This window comes from Cyprinus carpio, chromosome A20, assembly GCF_018340385.1.
Source record: "Cyprinus carpio isolate SPL01 chromosome A20, ASM1834038v1, whole genome shotgun sequence".
In the NCBI taxonomy this organism is placed as follows: domain Eukaryota; kingdom Metazoa; phylum Chordata; class Actinopteri; order Cypriniformes; family Cyprinidae; genus Cyprinus; species Cyprinus carpio.
The window spans coordinates 18213004-18234540 of record NC_056591.1 but is presented as its reverse complement, the minus strand read 5'-3'; the positions used below and the strand labels follow the sequence as shown (position 1 = coordinate 18234540).

The window sequence follows — 21537 nt, the reverse complement described above, 5'->3', positions numbered from 1 at the left end:
TCAGCCTGCTTGCCCTCGCTATCGATTTTACAAAATTTTAGTTTTATTCATTTATTTATTTATTTATTACTATTTAACTCTTAATTGTGTTTATAATTCACTGACTTTATGTGTTTCATATTGTTTAAATGACCTTCCAGACAGACCTACTTCTATGACGCAGACGCGGTTTTCACGTTACTTTTCTCTCCGCTGGTCAGGCTGGACCAATCACAGTCGTTTGTGATTACTAGAAGCTGCGTTTTATTTAAACATTTTATAGAACCTACGAGATCGATTTTCTTTTGTATTTCATTAACACTTCTTTGGAATCAGTAGACGTTTAAACGATTATAATTTGATAGTGTACAAATATCTCCAAAATGACTTATGATGATTTGATTGGAATGAGCCGCTCAGCGTCACCAGGCGGCTGGTGTTTCCTGTTAGGAAATCGTAATAAGCACGTTTACGTTTGACGCACAGGAGGAGGAGTCATTGCGACGAAAAAATGGCGGCTGCCGTGTTGCAGCAAATATTGGAGCGGTCGGAGATATCAAAACTCCCCAAAACTGTATTGACTAAGTTAGAGAAGTACATTTCTGAACAGCAGTGTGAAGTCGATTGTTTGAAGGCACAACAGGAGCAATATCGTGTGGATAATGGTAAGGTTATGTTGTTTTAACTGTTTAGAGCCATGGACGATAAACTCTCTAACGTGGGTTTTTCAATATTGTTTTTAAACATTATTCTTCCCATTGGACATATTGTTCTGCAAACTATGTAGTGAACATATGTTGCAATTATTGAAAATATCTTTGAAAGAAAACGTTTTCTATTTACATGTATTACCATAGGCTTATTTGTATGGTTGTTGATTCGTTCTATTGTTTTTCCGTCTTTATTTCTCATGTAGAACAACAGTATTTTGAGATCGAGAAGAAGTTCGCAGAGAGTCAGGCTCAGTTTGTGTCCCAGACTCAAGAGCATCGGATACTTAAAGAAGAGTGCTACAAACTGGGTAAGGAGGCGAGAGTCAAACCCCTCTTTTTTTTTTTTTTGATTAAAAAAAAAAAAATAACAGGCTTAATGTTGTATTTGTACTCGTCTTTGTTTACAGAGGATGAGCTGAAATGCTTACGAGAGAAAAATAAGGAAGAAGTGTCTTCATACACCAAACTAGAATCACAACAGGTCATTACCTATCAAAAGATCATATAGCCTAAACAGTTTGATAGAGGAGAAGGCATGTGTCTTGTCTTGAATTTTGTGATGTTGATGAGGTGAAATTGTGCCACTTTTGTGCAGAATGAACTTTCCAAATCCAAAGATGAGCTTGAGGCAGAAAAACGAGAGCTTGTACGGACATTGGAAAGAAGATCCCAGGAGATGGAACGACAAAGCGGTATTTAATAAGCATTCTTTTATGATTATTTAAAACAAATTTTTTCCAGGTCATATGGAATTTGTAGTTTTTGCTTTGACCTGCTTGTTCACGTACACTGTTTGAACAAAAATACAGTTAAAACAATATAAGTTGCCCAATGTTACAACTTTAAAAAAAATTTAAATAGAAAATAGTTATTTTATGTATTTATTTATTTTTATTCCAGTGATGCAAAGTTGAATTTTCAGCAGCCAGTACTCCAGTTCAGTGTCACATGATCCTTCAGAAATCATTTTAATATTCTGATTTGGTGCTAAGGAAACATTTTCTTTTTATTATCAATGTTTAAAACAGTTGTGCTGCTAAATATTTTCATAACTTTTTTTTTTTTCAGGGTTTGCTGATGAAAAGGAAGTTAAATAAAACTTGTAATATGTCAAATCAAACCCAAACTTTTAAGCAGTAGTGTGTAATATACTTATTTTCTTCTTTTTCTTTTATATTCTTTTTTATTTATTTATTTATTTTTTAAATAGAGGACCTGAAGTGTCTTAATGATAGATTGGTGGAAGTCAATGCAGAGAAGATGCAGTTTCAGCTCAAGCTGGATGAGTCAGAAGCCACTGAGGTCTCAGTCAAGGTAAAATTCAATGAAATCAATCAATGCATTTGTCATCTAAAGTTTTCTTTGTTTATAACATACTGGCATTTTTATACCTGGCCCCTAAAAAAAGTGATTTTTGATATGGTGACGCTATGTTCATCTTCCAGTTTAAAGAGAAACGAATGGAGCAGGAGAAAGATCTACTCCAGGGTCAGGTGACCTGGCTGAATACTGAGCTTAAGGCCAAGAGTGAAGAGCTGCTGTCTCTTCCGGCAGAAAGGCAATGAGATCCTGGAGCTCCAATACAACCTTAATAACAAGGAGGATGAAGTACTTCATAAACCTTTTTCTATATTATGTATTGTTTGATCTGCTTTGAAATGTGATATTTAAGCTCTTAGTCCATGTGCTAATCTCTGTGTACCTGTGTAGATCACCTGCCTCCAAGATCAGGTGACCAGTCTGAAGGCATCCAATGAGAACCTTCAGAGGCAAGCTGAGGAAATGATCACCAAGATGAGAGAGGTTAGACAATGTCGTTCATCGCTGAAGTTATCAGCTGAATGGTGTTTCAGAATTTTTTGTAATCTATTGGACACATGTTGTGCTTTTAGGCAAAGGAACAGCAAGCCAATTTGGAGGAGAAATTCAGTAATGAGCTCAATGCCAACATCAAACTCTCAAATTTGTATAAGGTAAGTTTTAAATGCTTAAAGAATTGAAGTATACAGTTAAAGGAATTCATAAATCAGTATAATAAAAATAATTCAAGTATAATTTATTTCTAAGAATTTCTGTTCATTCAGTTTTGTTGATTCAAAGGGAGCTGCAGCTGATGCAGAGGCCAAGAGTGAGGAGCTCAGCAGAGCTGTTGATGAACTTCACAAGCTGCTTAAAGAGGCTGGAGAGGGTAAGCAACTTTACCGGTCAGACACATGTTGACAGCCATGAGGACCATTAAAGAAAACTGATGTTGATGTTTGTGTATGTCTGTGGCAATGTCTTGTCTACTCTGAATAGCACATAAAGCTCTGGAAGTGAAGATGGCAGAGCTGGAGAGTTGTAAAGACAAAGAATTTGCTGAACTGAAAGAGAAAATAAGCAGCCAGGAGAAAGAGCTGGACCATGCAAATGAGCTGCTGTCTGACACCAAACACCGAGGTTAGCATCACCACAGTATTTTCTTAGCTTTCTTAGCTAGTAGTGTTTTTTTGTCAAATAAATTTTTTATTCAATTATCAGAAAAACCTTACAATAATCACATGATCCAGGATTAATTTTCTTATATGCACAAAAAAACAAAAAACAAAACAAAATTGTAACACCCCATCCCAAGCCTGTTAATATACAATACAGTGACATTCAAAATAACTTTTAAGTTACAATACATTGAATTAAGGAATATAATTACTTTTGAGGTAACAGAAGAAAGGGTCCCAAATCTTGTGAAATTGTTTAATGTTGCCTTTTAAAAGATATCTGGTTCGTTCCAAGTGCAGAGTAGATATCAGTTCCTCAAGCCATAGTTTGATTGCGGGAGGATTAACCTTTTTCCAAAACAATAATAACAATTTCTTGGCTGTTATCAAACAGTATGTAAGGAATTTCTGTTGAGCACTGTTCAATGAACATATATAATTAGAATGCCCTAATATAATGAGCACAGGGTCTGGAGCCAAGATCACATTAAGAATATCTGAAAGCACTTTAAATAGCTCACACCAGAATGCTAGTAGTGTTTTTTTTTTGTCGCTATAACAGGAACTGCTTCAATTCTTACAGAGGCGCAGGTGACCACAATGTCTCCCACAGCAGCTGCAGTTGCCAAAATCATCAAACCAGGCATGAAACTTACAGAGGTACTGACCTGCGTTCTGATTTGTGACACAAGTGCATTGTTCATTTTCACAGAAGCTTTGTTCAGTTTTAATATACATTCTCCTATATTGTGTAGCTATATACAGCTTATGTTGAGACTCAAGAACAGCTACAACGGGAGAAACTAGAGACTAAACGACTACACAAGTACCTGGATGATATTGTGCAGGAGATGGAAGCAAAGGCGCCCATCCTGAAGAGACAGAGAGAGGAGTATGAGCGCATGCAAAAGTCTGTTTCCAGTCTCTCTGCTAAACTTGAGCAAGCCGTGGTGGTGAGAATGGAGGAGTCTTGTAGAAATAAAAGCTCTTGAATTTTACAGACAATGCATTCTGCCTAATGACTGCTTATGAAACAAATCTAAAAATGATTATTCTTGGATCTTTCAGGAGGTCCACCGCTTGCAGAAAGAAGCAGATGAAGGCAACAAACGTGCATCTGTGTCGGAGAGAGATAATCAGAGGTTTGAGGTGCAGCTGGCTGACATGGCTCAACAGGTGAGGCCTGATGGAACAGCTCTGGCATTAACCTCTCAAGAGGAAGAAAAAAAATCTAAAATCTTGTTGTTTTAACATGACTATTTCAGGTGCGGGTCCTCCTCATTGAGCTGGAGGAAGCACGTGGTAACTATGTGATGCGTGAGGAGGATGAGGTGTGTTCAGCGGATGTGAGCAGCACTTCAGAGGTGATTTCTCAGCACCTGGTCACCTTCCGCAGCGTTGAAGAGCTGCAGCAGCAGAACCAGCGACTCCTCGTGGCACTAAGAGACCTCAGTGAGGAAAAGGAAAAGGTTGAGTTGGAGGGAGACACCATGAAGTAAGTGTGTCTGTGTGTGAGATCTGTCAATCTATTATCAGATTAAATATCGATTTAGAAAGCATAATGCTCATTGTTTGTTCAGACACGGTGAGGTGGAGAAATATCTTGAGGAGCTTCAGCATGAGTTGGAGCAGCTGAAGGAAAAGAGAGCTCATGATCTACAGAAGGTTGACGCTGTGGCGCGACAAAGGGATATGTTCCGCATGCTTCTGACTCAGGCCACTGGAGTCACCCTCTTACAGGGTAATTATTATTAATCTCTTAGTCTAGTTTGTTTTGCCAGTGCAATTATTGTGACCATTCAAGATTGTATGAGACAGTAGAAAAGTAGAAAAGTTCTGATGATGATTGAATATGATGATTGATGATTCTGAAGTTTTATAAACATTTACTGTGACAGGTACTGGTAAGGAGGAGCTTATGCTGACCTCAACCCCCCGCCGTTCTCCAGCCGTCACACCCACTGCAGGCACCCCTACAGGACTGGTTGCCACGGCAATAGAGTCCACAGAGTCAGTAGAGGCCAAGGCTGCTCTGAAGCAGGTAGGCTGGGCAGAGCAGGCTGTCCACCCATAGCATTTTTTCTTTTTCCATCACTGACAATGAGACCATTAATAACACTGAGCATAAACTATTGTTCAAAAGTTTTGTTCAAAAAAATGTTTATGAAAGAAGTTTCCTTATGTTTGCCAAGGCTGGATACATTTGCTCAGTGCTGTAAAAACAGCAATATTGTGAAACATTGTTGCAATTCTTTTTTTTTTTTTAATTACTGTTGCCTATATGATTGTATATTTTTTATCAGCTTCAGGAAGTCTTTGTGGCCTATAAAAAGGAAAAAACTGAGTCTGAAAAAGTCCTGACTGTGCAAAGCGACAAACTGCAGGATCAAGTGACCGAACTGCGCTCTGAAAACACCAAGATCTCCACACAGCTGGAGTTCACCTCCAAACGGTATCCAGTCATACGGTTCTCTGGTTTCGCATGGTTTTTCTCAAATATAGAATCTTTAATTTATTTTACATGGTGTGCATGTCAGGTATGAGATGCTCCAGGATAACGTGGAGGGATACCGTAAGGAGATTGCCTCTCTGAATGAGAAGACTCAGAAACAGGCTGGAGTAATTCAGCAGAGTGAACAGACCATACACCGCCTCACCCAGGACCTGCGAGCAGCAGTGGAGAAACTCTCAATAGTTGAGGTGTCTTACTGGTTCACTTACTCGAGCGGAGATGTCTGTGACCACTGTTAGATGAGTTTAAATTGAATTAATCATCTACGTCTCTCTTTCAGTCTGAAGCAAAGAACCTGCGTAAAGAGAGGGACATGTTGAAGATGGTGGAGATCAGACTGACACAAGAGAAAGAGTCCTTCCAGGCACAACAGCTTGGCCAGACCATGCTGCTGACCAACCTCAAATCAATACAGGTAACAAGTGTTTTTACGAAATAAACAGTCAAAGCCTCACAAAGGATATTTTAAAAACTTAGTTTATCTGTAAATGAATTTTCCAGGCAACCCTGGAGCGCTCTGAGACAGATACCAGACAGCGGCTGACTGCTCAGATTGAGAAGCAGGAGCGAGAAATCACTCAGCTCCTGAAGAGACTCGAGAATGAGGTGGAACAGAAGCACTTGCTGACACGTAATCAAAACGTAAGGGCCCCATCTCTTTCGCGCTCGATCTCTCTATTTTCCCCCATTTGGAACTATTGATAATTCGCTTCTCTTTGACATTCCTTTGCAACATAGATTCAGCTGATGGATGTTAAGAAGCAGCTGCAAACACAGACTTTACAGTACCACAGGACAAAAGAACAGCTTAGTGCTGCCCAAATTGAGCTTAACCTAAAGCTGCAGATGAGTAGCAGGGAGAGCCGGCTGGTGTCCCCTTTGTTATATACAGGTGAGAAGCTCTGCTCATGACTAAGCCCATATTGTATCAGAACATTTCTAACATTTTTATTTTTACTTAGTTTACCTAACATTCCTTAAGTTATTTGGTCTTTATTACGATAAATCGATTTGTGGATCGATTCGTTTTTTTTTTTTTTTTTTTTTTCTCAAATGTATGCGGTTCTTTCTGGAATCATTCTCAGCTTAGTTTTAAACAGCAGATGGCACTGCGTGCATTAGAAACAGCCGTACATTGCTTGCTTCCAGTTCCTTACACACACACACACACCACTTGAACCTGAAATAATCATTCATAGAGTTCGAAAAGTTTGAAGCGAATTACAAGTGTTCACAGTGAGCTGTGTTTACATTTATCTCGCATCATAAAAGCTCAGGTGGAAGTACATTTAACCACTTACATTACTCATCCAAATGCTCAAGCGCTCTTCATGAGCTTTTAAGTGTGTGGCATTAAGTTGCCTAGACCACCATCTGCTTTTAAAAACAAAGCTCAGAATCGATTCCAGGGAGAATCCCGATGCATTCAGAAAATCAGAATCGATTTATCATCGCACCCCTAGTCTTTATAGCTAATGAGGTTGAGCATCCAAACATGAATAGAGCATCGTTGACGGAAAAGACTTGGAAATGTTGTTGCTGTTTTTCCTCTCCAGGCCTGCAGAGCAGTGAAGGTGACGTGGAAGCTCTGTGTGCCCAGCTGAGGCAGGCTGAGAGCAAGGGAGAAGAGCTGACCGAACGACTGAAGAACACTACTGCCAGCATGGAACAGTACAAGGCCATGAGTCTTAAGTTAGAGGAGTCCTTGGATAAAGAGAAACAGGTTGGTGTTATGAAAAATCATTATACTGCGCTCCACTCTAACACCCTTTACCTTCCATAAAAATTAAGACAACATGAATAATGGACATTTTAAGTTGATTAATGAGGTTTATTTTTATATTTATTTAATTTTATTTTGTTAAAATCCTGTCTTTCCACTTTTAGATAACTGAGCATGTGCGATCATCTGTGCAAACCCAAGTGGAGGCAGCTCAAGAACGGTGTAAACAGCTGGAACAGAAACTTCTGGAAGCGGACAAGGAGAAGCAGAGCTTGCTGGAAGAGAAAAGCAGAATTGGTGCTGCTGTGGAGAAAGAGGTATCGAATTCCCACCTCTACTCACTATCTTTATTCAATAGATCTTTGACCTTTCTGATTTAAAGAGCACATTCTACACTTTCTTTACTTTTACTTTTTTCCACAAAAAAGTCCACAAATGTTATTCAAGCTATCTTGCACTAAAACAGTTTGGGTTTTCAAACTGGGGGCTTGGGGGGGGGGGGGGGGTTCAAGGGAGTTTTAGGGGGTCCATGGAAAATTTGTCAAATGATGTGTAAAACAATAAAATAAAAAAATGCAAATAAGATTAAACTAAATGAATAAAATTATCAAAATAAATAATTCAATTTGATTTAAGTAGAAAATGGTAAATGCATCAAACTGTAAAGTATTATAGTGAGTAGAAAAAAGTAAAAATAATTTATACATTCAGTTTTTCACAGTATAAATTGGTGAAAACAAAGTCTAGCCATCACAGTAGTTCAGTGTTGTTTACCAGGTTGGGCCAAGCTGATGAATGGGTGTTAATGTAAATTTTTCTGTCTTCATTTTCTGTGATACACTCTTTATCCATTCTAGGAGATCAGCATTGTGATTTTTAGAGGCAGAATTTGATTTATTTCCTGATCCTTTATCTCAGTTGAGCAAGCTGAGGAAATCTCTAAGCAGCCTGCAGGCAGAACACCAGAATGCCCTGGAGAGAGCTGTTGCTGCTGCTGCACACGAGCAGCAGGCCATCCTGGACAGTCAGGAGCAGGCTAAGATGGCAGCTGAGGCGCAGGATAAGTATGAGAGTGAGATGTTGCTGCATGCGGCCGACGTTGAAGCACTGCAGGCTGCCAAAGCACAGGCTATGCAGGCAGCTCATCTTAGACAGCACTTGGAGGAGAAAGTTCAGAGCACCAGTGCACAGCTGCTAGAGGCTCGTGTTTCTTGGGAGGAGCAAGAGAAGATAATCAAGGTAAAGAATTTGCCAAACAAATGGCTGTTATGGAAGTAGTAATAGCATTTTCATAGTGATTTTGTTTCTCTCCACATCAGGAGGAGCAGTCTAAGTTAGAGTCTCGCTGTGAGGATCTGCAGAGGCAGAACACACTCCTTCATGAGCAGATACAGACTCTGAGTGGACAAATGGCCAGTCAGCTGCAGCGAGCCACCAGTGAGAGTTCTCTCAATGTCTCTCTGACAGAGGAGGGCAAGTCTCAGGAGCAGCTCATAGAGATCCTAAGGTCTTTTGTTTTCTCCCATATGTTATGAATTTCAGTGTTTTTTATTTTTTAATTTTGGAGAGAGAAAGTGATAAAAACAGATGGCGAAAAGGAGATATGAAAAGAAATTTCCTTATTCACTGCAGTCTCTCATTCCTACGTGGTTTGCAGGTTTGTGCGATGGGAGAAGGAGATCACAGAGTCTCGGTTTGAGGTGGTCCGGGGTGAGAGTCTGAGGTACAGGCTAAGAGTGGAACATCTGGAGAGAGAGCTGAAGGATGTGCAAGAGAGTCTGAATGCAGAGAGAGAGAGGATGCAGGTTGATTTGGAGAAACCAGATGCATACAATTATTTTTATTCCTGATCAACTGTACTACTTAACTGCCTTAGTTACCAGCCCTGTATTTTCCTTTTCCTTGTTTAACTATTGTCTAAAGGTGACGGCAAAGACTCTGGCCCAGCATGATGAGCTGATGAAGAAGACAGAGACCATGAATGTGCTAATGGAGACCAATAAGATGCTGAGGGAGGAGAAAGAGAAACTGGAACAGGAGATGCAGGATACTCAAGCCAAGGCAAGCCATCTCTACTAAAAAATAGTTAACGATTATATATGCTAGTTGAAATACTGCTTAACCTGATTGTGTATTAATAAAAGATTTTATAGGTTTTATTATAAAAACAAAATATATTAATTTATATTGTAAATTTTTTTACTCTCTTAAACAAAATTGCATGTTGTTTTACATATGAAAAATTTATACTCTTTAAATTGAATGAAAAGTCACATGTATTTGCTTAAAGGGGATAATAATGTCAACTGTTTTGTTTCATAGGTGCGTAAACTGGAGTCAAACATCTTGCCCATGCAGGAGTCCAATGCAGAGCTGAGTGAGAAGAGTGGTATGCTACAGGCAGAGAAGAAGCTTCTGGAAGAAGATATCAAACGCTGGAAAGCTCGCACTCAGGTAAGTCTGTGTGTATTTTGAGATGTTCCCTTCAAAAACTGTATTTGTCATTGGTGATAATTACTGGGTCCTCCTCATACTTTCTTACGGTGTCTAGCACCTGGTGAGCCAGCAGAAAGACACTGACCCTGAGGAGTACAAGCGGCTGCACTCAGAGAGGGAAGCGCACCTCAAACGCATCCAGCAGCTTGTCGAGGAGACTAGTCGGCTCAAAGCTGATGCTGCCAGGTTGAAGAAGCTTTCTACCTTCATTGGATGCTTGAGTTGCTCAGGCTAAAAAAGACTTTATTCTTTTCTTGGCTATTTTATGCATATGCTTTTTCTTGCTCTTTACAGGAGCAGTGGCTGTTTGACTATGCTGCAATCCCAGTTGCAGAACCTAAGGGAGAACTTGGGGAAGGTGATGGTGGAGAGGGATAGTCTGAAGAAAGACCAGGAGGCCAAAAATCTGGACATCCAAGAGAAACTGAAAACCATCACACAAGTTAAAAAGATTGGCCGACATTACAAAACCCAGTACGAGGAACTCAAGGTTGAATATGACAAGGTATATCAGCGTTTATGACTAAGAAAGTGGTTTGAATTTGCAAATGTGTGTTTGGAGTTCTGATTTAATTGGATTTTTGTGCAGTTGGTAGCCACAGCGGCATCTGCACCAGCCCAGGATCAAGAGGCACAGCAGGCATCAGCTCAAGAACTTCAGGCCCTCAAGGAGTCCCTCAACCAATCCGAGAACAGGACAAGAGAACTGGAAGGCCATCTGGAGAATCTCAATAGAGTAAGTACACTGCCTGGTTTAAAGGTTTGCTATTAACCTTTTTTCCTTTTTCTTTTACACTTGTTTATTGATTAAAACATTTCATATTATTTATTTAAACGAATGAATTGATTTAGTTTATTTTATTATTTACATTTAGAATTTACATTTTTTCCATCTTTTCTCTGACTTTGACTTCTCTGAGCAAAATATAATGTGGTTCCCCTGTCTATGAACAGGCTCTTTGCTGATTCTGCCTTACATAGTGATTGGATCACAAAACAATCTGCAATAAAATTTGCTGCACAACCTTTTAAGATCAAACTGAAATGATTGGATACCTTTTTGAAATATGAAAAGGTGTGAGATTCCTTTTGTCATTTGCAGACTGTAGGTGAGCGGGAAGCAGAGGCATGCAGTGCACAGGAACAGGCCTCTCGTCTACAGGCAGAGCTAACGCGACTCAGGCAAGAACTTCAAGAGAAATCATCACAGGAGGAGCGACTCAAACAGCAGCTGACTGAAAAGGAGGAGAGGACCAAGAAGGCTATAGTAATGGCCAAGCAGAAGATCAGCCAGCTTACTGGTAAGAATCGACCCCGTTTTAAAATTTAATAGTCTTTCTCTTCTAATTAGTTGGTTCCTGAGGTTTGTGGTCCATGTCAGATCTTTTCTTTTGATGTTTGACACTTTGACCTCTACTTCCAGGTGTAAAAGGTCAGCTCCAGAAAGAAAATGAGGAGCTGAAGCAACAAAAAGAGGAAATGGAAGTGCGAGTGAGTGCACTAAAGTCACAGTATGAGGGGCGTTTGAACAGACAGGAAAGGGAGCTGCGAGATCTCCGCGAGCAGCAGGAGAGACATGGAGAACAGAGAGATGAACCTCCAGAACAGGGCTCCAGCAAGGTAACGCCATCATAGTTGTGCAATTGCAAACCTGTAACTGAAAAAGTTTATCCTTTTTTTTTCTTTTTTTTTTTTCTGTCTTCAGACCCAGGAACCGCAAAGGACAACAGAACAGCGACAGATCTCTCTGAAGTCCACACCAGTGGCAGAAAGAGGAAGGTACAGTATTTTTAAGGGAGTGGTAGACATTAATGCTTCACGACCATCTCTACAATTCAAGCCTTTCTACGTTGTTGCTTTTATAGTGCAAGCACTTCAGAGCCTCCAACTGCTAACATAAAGCCCACACCACTGGCAGCAACTCCCAGTAAGCCTCCAGCCAGTCAAGGAAACAAATCTACCCCAAGGGCCAGCATCAAACCCATGATCACTCCTGCCCCAGTGCCCACCCCTACACCCACTGCAACAGTCATGCCCACCACGCAGGTGGAGAGTCAAGAGCGTAAGTGTTGGACTGTGTTTTTGGCCAGAGTTATTATCAATAGCTAATACTGAAACCATAAACATTTTTAAATGAACTGAAAGAAAATATTCTGAAAAATGTAACCTTTTTTTTTTTAAGTGCTAAAATAAACAAACTTTATGAAAGCTATATAGATATTACAAAAACTAAAGTCAAAGGGCAAAAATTACTAATCTTGTAATTTAAAAGGAAACAGAAAATATAGAAATCTAATTCAAAATATTTCCACCTACAACAATATCAATATAAAACTAAAATTATAAATATAGTGCTAATTATAGTATTTAACTCTTTCTTCAGCTTTTTTTTTTTTTATAAAATTGCCAGCCACTGCCAGCATTTAATGTTTTAAAAAGTTTAATGGCACACAGAATATTTTTTGCAATTTGTCAAAACAGAACAGAGCCTCTGGTTTTAAACAAAGCCCATTTTAGTCTGACTTCATGCAATCTTTTTTTTTTAATCAACACTTGAATGTGGGTAAGATCACGTCCATCAACACATCCAAAGCTTGCATTGTCCTATACCACTTCCAGGATCATTTAATTGGTCAACGTTTGACTGTTTTAATTTATGCTGTTTAATGCTTTAACAAATCTCAACAAATTAGAATACTTAAGACCAATAAAAAAATAAATTAAAAAAATACATTTTTAGTGAATTGTTGGCCTTCTGGAAAGTATGTTCATTTACTGTACATGTACTCAATACTTGGTAGGGAATCCTTTTGCTTTAATTACTGCCTCAATTCGGCGTGGCATGGAGGTGATCAGTTTGTGGCACTGCTGAGGTGGTATGGAAGCCCAGGTTTCTTTGACAGTGGTCTTCAGCTCATCTGCATTTTTTTTTTTTTTTTGGTCTCTTGTTTCTCATTTTCCTCCTGACAATACCCCATAGATTCTCTCTGGGGTTCAGGTCTGGTGAGTTTGCTGGCCAGTCAAGCACACCAACACCATGGTCATTTAACCAACTTTTGGTGCTTTTGGCAGTGTGGACAGGTGCCAAATCCTGCTGGAAATTGAAATCAGCATCTTCAAAAAGCTGGTCAGCAGAAGGAAGCATGAAGGGCTCCAAAATTTCTTGGTAAGCGGGTGCAGTGACTTTGGTTTTCAAAAAACACAATGGACCAACACCAGCAGATGACATTGCACCCCAAATCATCACAGACTGTGGAAACTTAACACTGGACTTCAAGCAACTTGGGCTATGAGCTTCTCCACCCTTCCTCCAGACTCTAGGACCTTGGTTTCCAAATGAAATACAAAACTTGATCTCATCTGAAAAGAGGACTTTGGACCACAGGGCAACAGTCCAGTTCTTCTTCTCCTTAGCCCAGGTAAGATACCTCTGACATTGTCTGTGGTTCAGGAGTGGCTTAACAAGAGGAATATAACAACTGTAGCCAAATTTCTTGACATGTCTGTGTGTGGTGGTTCTTGATGCCTTGAACCCAGCCTCAGTCCATTCCTTGTGAAGTTCACTCAAATTCTTGAATCAGTTTTGCTTAACAATCCTCATAAGGCTGCAGTTCTCCCGGTTGGTTGCGCATCTTTTTCTTCCACACTTTTTCCTTCCACTCAACTTTGTTAACATGCTTGAATACAGCACTCTGTGAACAGCCAGCTTCTTTGGCAATGAATGTTTGTGGCTTACCCTCCTTGTGAAGGGTGTCAATGATTGTCTTCTGGACAACTGTCAGATTAGCAGTCTTCCCCATGATTGTGTAGCCTAGTGAACCAAACTGAGAGAACATTTTGAAGGCTCAGGAAACCTTTGATTAGCTGATTGGCATGTCACCATATTCTAATTTGTTGAATTAGTGGGTTTTTGTTAAATGTGAGCCAGAATCATCACAATTAAAAGAACCAAAGACTTAAACTACTTCAGTCTGCGTGCATTGAATTTATTTAATACACGAGTTTCACAATTTGAGTTGAATTACTGAAATAATGAATGAAATAATGAATGAAAATGAATGAAAAATAAACTTTTCACAATATTCTAATTTATTGAGATGCACCTGTACACCAGTGAAAAAACAGGAAAGCTGGATAATTCTGTCAACGGCGGGGAAAGAGTTAATATTTTTAATTACTGTAGATTTCTCAGTTTTCCATTTGACTTAATCTTTTTCTTTATGTGCTTGTTATTTTAATGAGTTTTTGATTTAAAAAAAATATTTATTTTTAAACATTTGACTATTTGGCTTTTTTATTTTTAGTTTCAATAATTTTAGTAACTTAACATTTTCTGTTAGTTACCAAGAAAACATTTGTAAAGTTTTTTTTATTTATTTATTTTTTTTTTTTTTATATATTTTTATTTTAATGTTTGTTTTGGCTTTATTTTATTAAACAAAACAATTTTAATAGTTTTACTGAACAATAACACTGTGCAAAAAAATGAATTTTCTTTCCCCCTTGCAGCCATGCAGTCGTCTGAGGGCCCGCTTGAGCATGTGACTGTGTATGGCAGTGCCAGTGGTTCAGTGCGATCCACCAGCCCTAATGTTCAGACTACCCTTGCTCAACCTCTGCTGAATTTTCAACAGCAGAGCCAGGCCACTGCGTTCATACAGCCCACCCAGCAACAAACCCAACCCCCTGTAGAACCATCCAATCAGGAACCTCCAGCTGCTGTAATGCTCCCAAACCCACAGTTAGAAAGCCCTTTTTCTACATCTACGGGGATGTGGAGTACCACCGCTAGCACAAGCAGTGCCAGTGCAGGTAATGTCAATTGTAAACTCAACTGGATTAGCTGAACAGGTTTGTTACAGCATCTCACTCTACACATGATCTCTTTTGTGTCATCCTGTAGTGTCCACGTCTCCTAGTAGTGCCTTGAGCAAACGCCCCCGTGAAGAGGAACAAGAGAGCATGTCTGCTGACACACAGTCCCAGGATGAGCCCAATGACATGCCCATTTGCAAGAGGGTTCGCATTCATAGAGTAGGTCTGGAGGTAAGGTTCATAACTGAAACATATTATTTTAAGTCAAGGTGGCCTTTTATCTTCTTGCTTTTATTTAGTAACTAAGCCTGTGTGCAACGGAAAACAACAAAATGATACATTGCAGGAAGAGATGTTGGCTGAAGACAGTACTGAGGCTGAGAGTGTTGTACCGGGTGATATCCAGGAGGCTCCTGATGCTCACCAGGTAATGGTAATGGCAAGAGGATGTGCGTAGAAACATTGTGTTTGTATTCAGACAGCAGAAGTGTGAAACTGATAGAAATGGGTGTTTTTATATCCATGTCTGTGTGAAGGAGTTGGAGAACTACTCTACTTTGGAGGAGATGGATGAGGAACCAGGACCATCTCAGTCTGTCCCTGGAGATCGACTTCTGCCCCATCCCTCTGAGACCCATCGAAGCCTGGAGGAGCCTGATCATCATGTCATAGTCATTGTTAGTGACACAGATAGTGAGGGAGACCACGAAGAGGAATCCGAGGAGGAAGAAGAGCAGGTATATAATCACACCGCAGCTGACATTCAGTGATGTTTAATCCTATTATATTAACTGTTTTAACCGCTTTAGGATTATGAGGAAGATGATGATGATGAGGAGGATGGCGGTATTGGGGAAGAGGGAGAAGAGAGCAATGAAGGGAGCAGCAGCAGAGATTGCAATGAGGCCTACGAGGGAGACGACACAGAGGTACACACCAGAGATGAGCACCGATCAGAATTCAGTTGAAAATGTCAATTCCTGAATTTAAATTGAGTAGTGCATGTTCAGTTTTATCAACTGCGCATGTGCGAAGAGCACTGTTAATGGGTTTGTGCAGGTTTTTTTTGAGTTTAGTTTTTTTTTTGTCTTATGTAAACTGAGCTGGTGTGGTTGAATGTGATGGAGCAGTAAAGAGTGTTAATTCTAAGAACAGTTGTGGTTATTGAGTCAACATTGGTAGCAGAGGATGGCTTCTGCTGGGAATTACAAAAAATCCCCCACCGTTTCATGAGATTACGAAAGTTGGAAAAATTAGGTTGAAATTTGGAGACTTGTCACCGACCTGGACAAAAAAAAAAAAACAACAAGCCTTGGCAGCTACCTTGTCACTAACGGGCAGAGCAAGGGACAGTGCACTGGAAATTTATGCTGTGGATTTGAATGCTGGCACTGGAATTGCAAACAGTTATAGCAAAATTGGACTGTGTTTTTAAAAGAAGAAAAAGATTGACAGTATGAGGCGTACATGGAGTTTGACCGGATCATTAGAGAAAGTGGTGTTCCTATAGTGGAATATATCGAGTTCGAACGTCAATATAACAGGCTACGTAAAAGTTCAAAATGGAGCTCCCAGATGCCATACTAGCCTTTAAGCTACTCGATACTGCCGTCCTTATTGTTAAAAATAAACAGTTAGAGCTTACAGCTCGCCCCAGCGTCTCTTACTGATATGAAATCTGCCTTGAAAAGAATTTTTGGAGATAACGATACTTCACCACAAGAGTGCGGCAGTGCACTGAAGAGTGCAGATAGTGACACTGCATACTACACGAGATACTCAGCGAAATAAGTAGGGATGGGCAAAACCTCTTATTTTCGATTCGATGCTGTTATTTTCAAACCCAGTATTGCTGATACCTCCTGAACTAAACTGATCTTTTAAATTATTAAAATAATATAATCAGTTATTATACTCGCTTAATATTAGACTTTAAAGTCACTTTTTTTTAACATTTCGTAGGCCTTTTTTGTTTACACTGTCAGAAATAAAATATACTATAATTGTATTTTAGCCCTTTACTGGGGCAGTAACCTCAAAGGTGCAATACAACCATGGTCAATTGTTGTAATAGGCTGCCCGGCTGTTGTAGCCCTAAAAATGAAAACCTACATTTATTTTATTTTTTTTTTTTTTTTTTTATTTTTTTTTCTGACAGATTTATTAACAGCAATTACAGAACATAACACAATCCATTTGAACATTTAACAACCAGTTTAAATTTACTTGCACAAACTAGCCAATTTAAAATAAATATTACATGTACACAAAACATTTGGGGTCAGTAAGATATTAATAAAAATGGATAGTCTTTACTGTCAATTATTATCAACATAATTATTATTTTTTTTTTTTTTTTTTTTTAAGTCTCATGCTCACGAAGGCTGCACTTATTTGAAACAAAAAAACAAAACGAACAAACAAACAGTCAAAGCAGCAATATTGTGAAATATAACGATTAAAAATAACATTTCTATTTTAATATTTTAAAATGCATCTGTAAACAAAACTGAATTTTCAGCATCATTACTCCAGTCTTCAGTGTCACGTGATCCTTCAGAAATAATTCTAATAACATTTGCTGCTTAAAAAACATTATTATTGCTGCCTCATATTTGAGCGGAAACTGTGATGCATTTTTCAGAATTTTATATATAGTAACAATGTTATTTAGGCTAATGTAATAATGTGGCAATGGTTTCTTATGATCTTCTTATGCTTCTGATACTTTTGGGAAATGCAGCCCTATTTGAACAAGCACTGTGAGTCATGCGTCAGCAGGGAACGCTGTCTGTGATTGGTTCTGTCTTTCAGCATTTGCATGTGTTCCGATGAGCAGGAGAATGGTTCTATCCAACACAATTATTCGCTAATATAGTCTATTTTTCCACTTAGAAGCTTATTTTATGCACTAAATGTCTTGATAAGTAAATAAAATTTAATGGTCAAAAAAATGCACTTTAGAATCAATATTTTTATGTGAGGATACTTCCGCCCATCCCTAGAAATGAGTCAAACACCATACAACAACCAGAATCACTGGGCAAAGGACTGTCCAAACAAAAAGGAACATGTAAGACTGACAAAACATGAAGGACTAAAAGATGACATTGAAGAATGTAACATCACTTTGTCTTCAAATGAGTCTTTGTGTAACACAGAAATCTTCATGATGGAGGCTTTAGGATCTGCTGTGATTGACACGGCCTTTACAAGAACTGTGTGTGGAGAAAAATTCACATTTCAGTGAAGGGAGTATTGTCAAGTTTCAAATTGAATATTTCTAATGTACATTTAAAAACAACAGTAGTTGACCAAAGTACTGTACATATGGGTCATAAAACAAACAATAATAATAATAATAAGGTACTGTACATAGTAAAGTACATTACAGAAATGTAAAGTGAACAGTGAAACGGCAAAGACAAGGAGAAGAGAAAAAAAACAGCTCTCAAACTGAATTAAATTTCAAAGAATTAAAATGTGTTTTAAGACTGGTTTTAAATGCAAAAAAGTGGGGGCCATCCTCACAGACAATGGTAATAAATTCCAGAGTTTGGGGTGGCTACGGCAAAAGCATGATCTCCCCTGTGCTTCAGTCTTACTCTGGGGATGGCCAGCAACATAAGGTCAGCAGACCTCAAGGACCTCGATGGAACGTGCAGTTGTACAAGTTCAGAAAGGTAGGTGGGGCTAGGCCATTTAAGGATTTAAAAGCAAGCACTAGAACCTTAAGATCAATTCTAAAACAGACCAGAAGCCAATATAGGGGAAATATGTTCCCGTTTACACGTTCAAGTTAAAAGTCGAGCTGCAGCATTCTGCACTAACTGCAAGTGTGAGAGAGACGCCTGGTTGAGACCAACATAGAGGGCATTACAATAGTCTAAACAAGATGAAATAAAAACATGTATAAACCTTTCAAAATCATTGAAAGACAAAGGTTTAACTTAAGATAAAAGCCTTAACTGATAAAAACTTTACTTTAATACATTATCTTTGTTTATCAAATTTAAAATCCATATCCATTATTACACTCAGATTTTTAACAGTGGAGTTAACATGAGGAAGCAAAGGGCCTAGATCAATGTTAGATGCATTATTAGTACAGTTTGGACCAAATATTATAATTTCAGTCTTGCTCTCATTAAAATGTATAAAACATTTAGGGCCATCCAATCTTTAATGTCTCCAAGGCAGTCAAACAAGTTTTAGAGGTCTGGCATGTTTCCGTTTCAATGGCAGATAAATTAGTCATCTGCATAAAAGTGAAACGAAATGTTATATTTCCTGTGAATGGAAAAACGGCATTGGGCCAAGAATAGTCTTAAGTGACTCCAACTGAAAGGGGTGCTGATGAAGAAACTAATCACCAAGGCAGACTGAAAAAGTCCTGCCTGGACCTGAACCACTCCAGAGCAGTGCCCTTAATACCGACAACACGTTCCAACCGGGGAAGTAGGATATTATGATCAAATGCAGAAGTCAGATCTAAAAGCATAAGAATGACTGAGTCAGTGACCAATAAAAACCTATTAGAGTGCTGTTTCTGTGCTATGAAGAGTTTTAAAACCCAACTGATATACTTCTAAAACTGTGCGTGTCTAAGAAAGATTGCAACTGTATACAGACAACTTTCTCTAATATTTTATAAAGAAAGGGGAGTTTAGGGATTAGTCTATAATTAGAACCATAGTGTCCAGCTTTTCTTTTTCTTTTTTTTAATCAGAGGTTGAATCACAGCATGTTTAAAATCTAAAGCAACAACACCTAAGTTCAAACTGCTATTAATCATTTCTTGAACTACAGGCCCAGTTATATCAAAAATATTCTTTAAAATAAACTAGGAAGAACTACATCTGTGGGACAAGTAGAGGGTTTCATCTGATTAATAACATCTTTAAAAAAGGAAAGAAGCACAGGCTCAAACTGGTCAAAACAGCAGAGCAAGTGGCTGAGATAGAGGGGTCCTTAGAAGGAGGTATAATACCTTCTCCACAAAGAATTGTAGAAACCTCTTGCAGGTATCAGAATCAGAAAAATTAGGCTGAGAGGCATTTAGCACTGCATTAATTGTACTAAAGAGTGCTTTAGGTTTATGAAAAGTAAGAATAACATTTCAGTTTGTTTTGCATTTGTACGAAGTCTCTTCCACTGACGTTCTGCTCTCCTGCCAATAATCAAAATCCTGTCATAGTTTGGCATAATTCTAGACAAGAATTCAGAGAAGTCATTGATGAAATCCTTGTTGTATTTAGGTGGTCAATATATCACAGCACAAAGCAACGGCTAGAAACGAGCCATTTCATAAATCTTTAATTCAAAACTGAAATAATTATCTGATGACAGTTGGCAACAGTTACATTTTTCTTTAAAAATAGTCGTTTCCCCTCCTCCTTGTCCAGAAGACCTCGGAGAGTTAAATTTTTTTACAGTCAATAAGTAAAACCTCTGAAATGCACTTAAGTCACTTCCACTAATACAAGTTTCAGTCACATACAAAATATCCAGTGCATAGGAGGTGAAAAAGTCATTTAAAATAAAAGATTTATTCACAAGAGATCTCACGTTTACCAGGGCTATCCTGATAGGAGTTGAGACTTTAGACATCAGGGGTTCCCGGTCCAGTGGCCGAAGGCTTCGGGAATTCACACTACCTCAGCAGAGACGAGGTGAAAAAGAGCAGACATCTATCTTTTGTCACCAAAAAGAGATAGTGAAAAACTTTATTCACTGCTGGATAAGTGTTCATGGTCCACCATGCAGACTGTTTAGTGATAATGGAGGTGAATTTTATAATGACGAAAAGAAGGACATAGCTGAAAATTTTAACATTGAAGTTAAAACAACTGCAGCATACAGCCCATGGAGCAACAGCTTTTTAGAACGGTACAATCAGACCCTCACTGAAATTTTGCTGAAGCTGAAGAGGGACAACAACTGTGACTGGAAGACAGCCCTAGATTGGGCACTAATGGCAAAGAACTCTATCCACAATGTGCATGTTTATAGTCCCTACCAGTTAGTGTTTGGGCAGAACCCAAATCTGCCCTCAGTCCTCACTGATAAGCCCACAGCTCTGGAAACAAGTATGAATACTTGGATAGCTAAACAAATTGCAACTCTACGTGGATTGAGAAAAGCATTCACCGAATCTGAATGCTCGGAGAGAATCAGAAAAGCCCTTTGTAAGCAACTGCGACCCGTTTATGACAAATATGAAATTGGGGATAAAGTGTATTATAAGTGAGTAGATTGTAATGAGTGGGAAAGTCCTGGTGTGGTCATAGGCCAAGATAGTGTGGTTGTATTTTGAAAATCATGGCCTAATGGTTAGAGAGTTTGACTCCTAACCCTAAGGTTGTGGGTTCGAGTCTCAGGCCAGCAATACCACAACTGAGGTGCCCTTGAGCAAGGCACGAACCCCCAAATGCTCCCCGGGCGCTGCAGCATAAATGGCTGCCCACTGCTCCGGGTGTGTGTTCATGGTGTGTGTGTGTTCACTGCTGTGTGTGTGCACTCTGGATGGGTTAAACGCAGAGCGTTTGGTGGGTCACCATACTTGGCTGTATGTCACGTCACTAAGACACTATTTGTCAGGCATGGTGGAACCTATGTTCGGGTGCATCAGTTTAGACCTAAGAAAGGTGGATGACCCACAAACAAAACTGGAGGAGACAGAAAGGGAACAAATGAAAACAGATGAAAATCCCACAGTAACACCAGCACCCAGCAGATATCTGAAAGTCTGACTGAAAGTCAAAATGAGGAAGTGACACCAGCAAACAATGAGCTGGTGTGGTTGAACGTGATGGAGCAGTA

The 21537-nt window shown here is 39.1% G+C and overlaps 1 pseudogene; it reads left to right on the top strand.

Annotated features, from left to right (window-relative positions):
- The first annotated feature begins 362 nt into the window (after window positions 1-362).
- LOC109112759 overlaps window positions 363-21537 on the top strand; it is a 26928-nt pseudogene continuing 5753 nt past the window's right edge.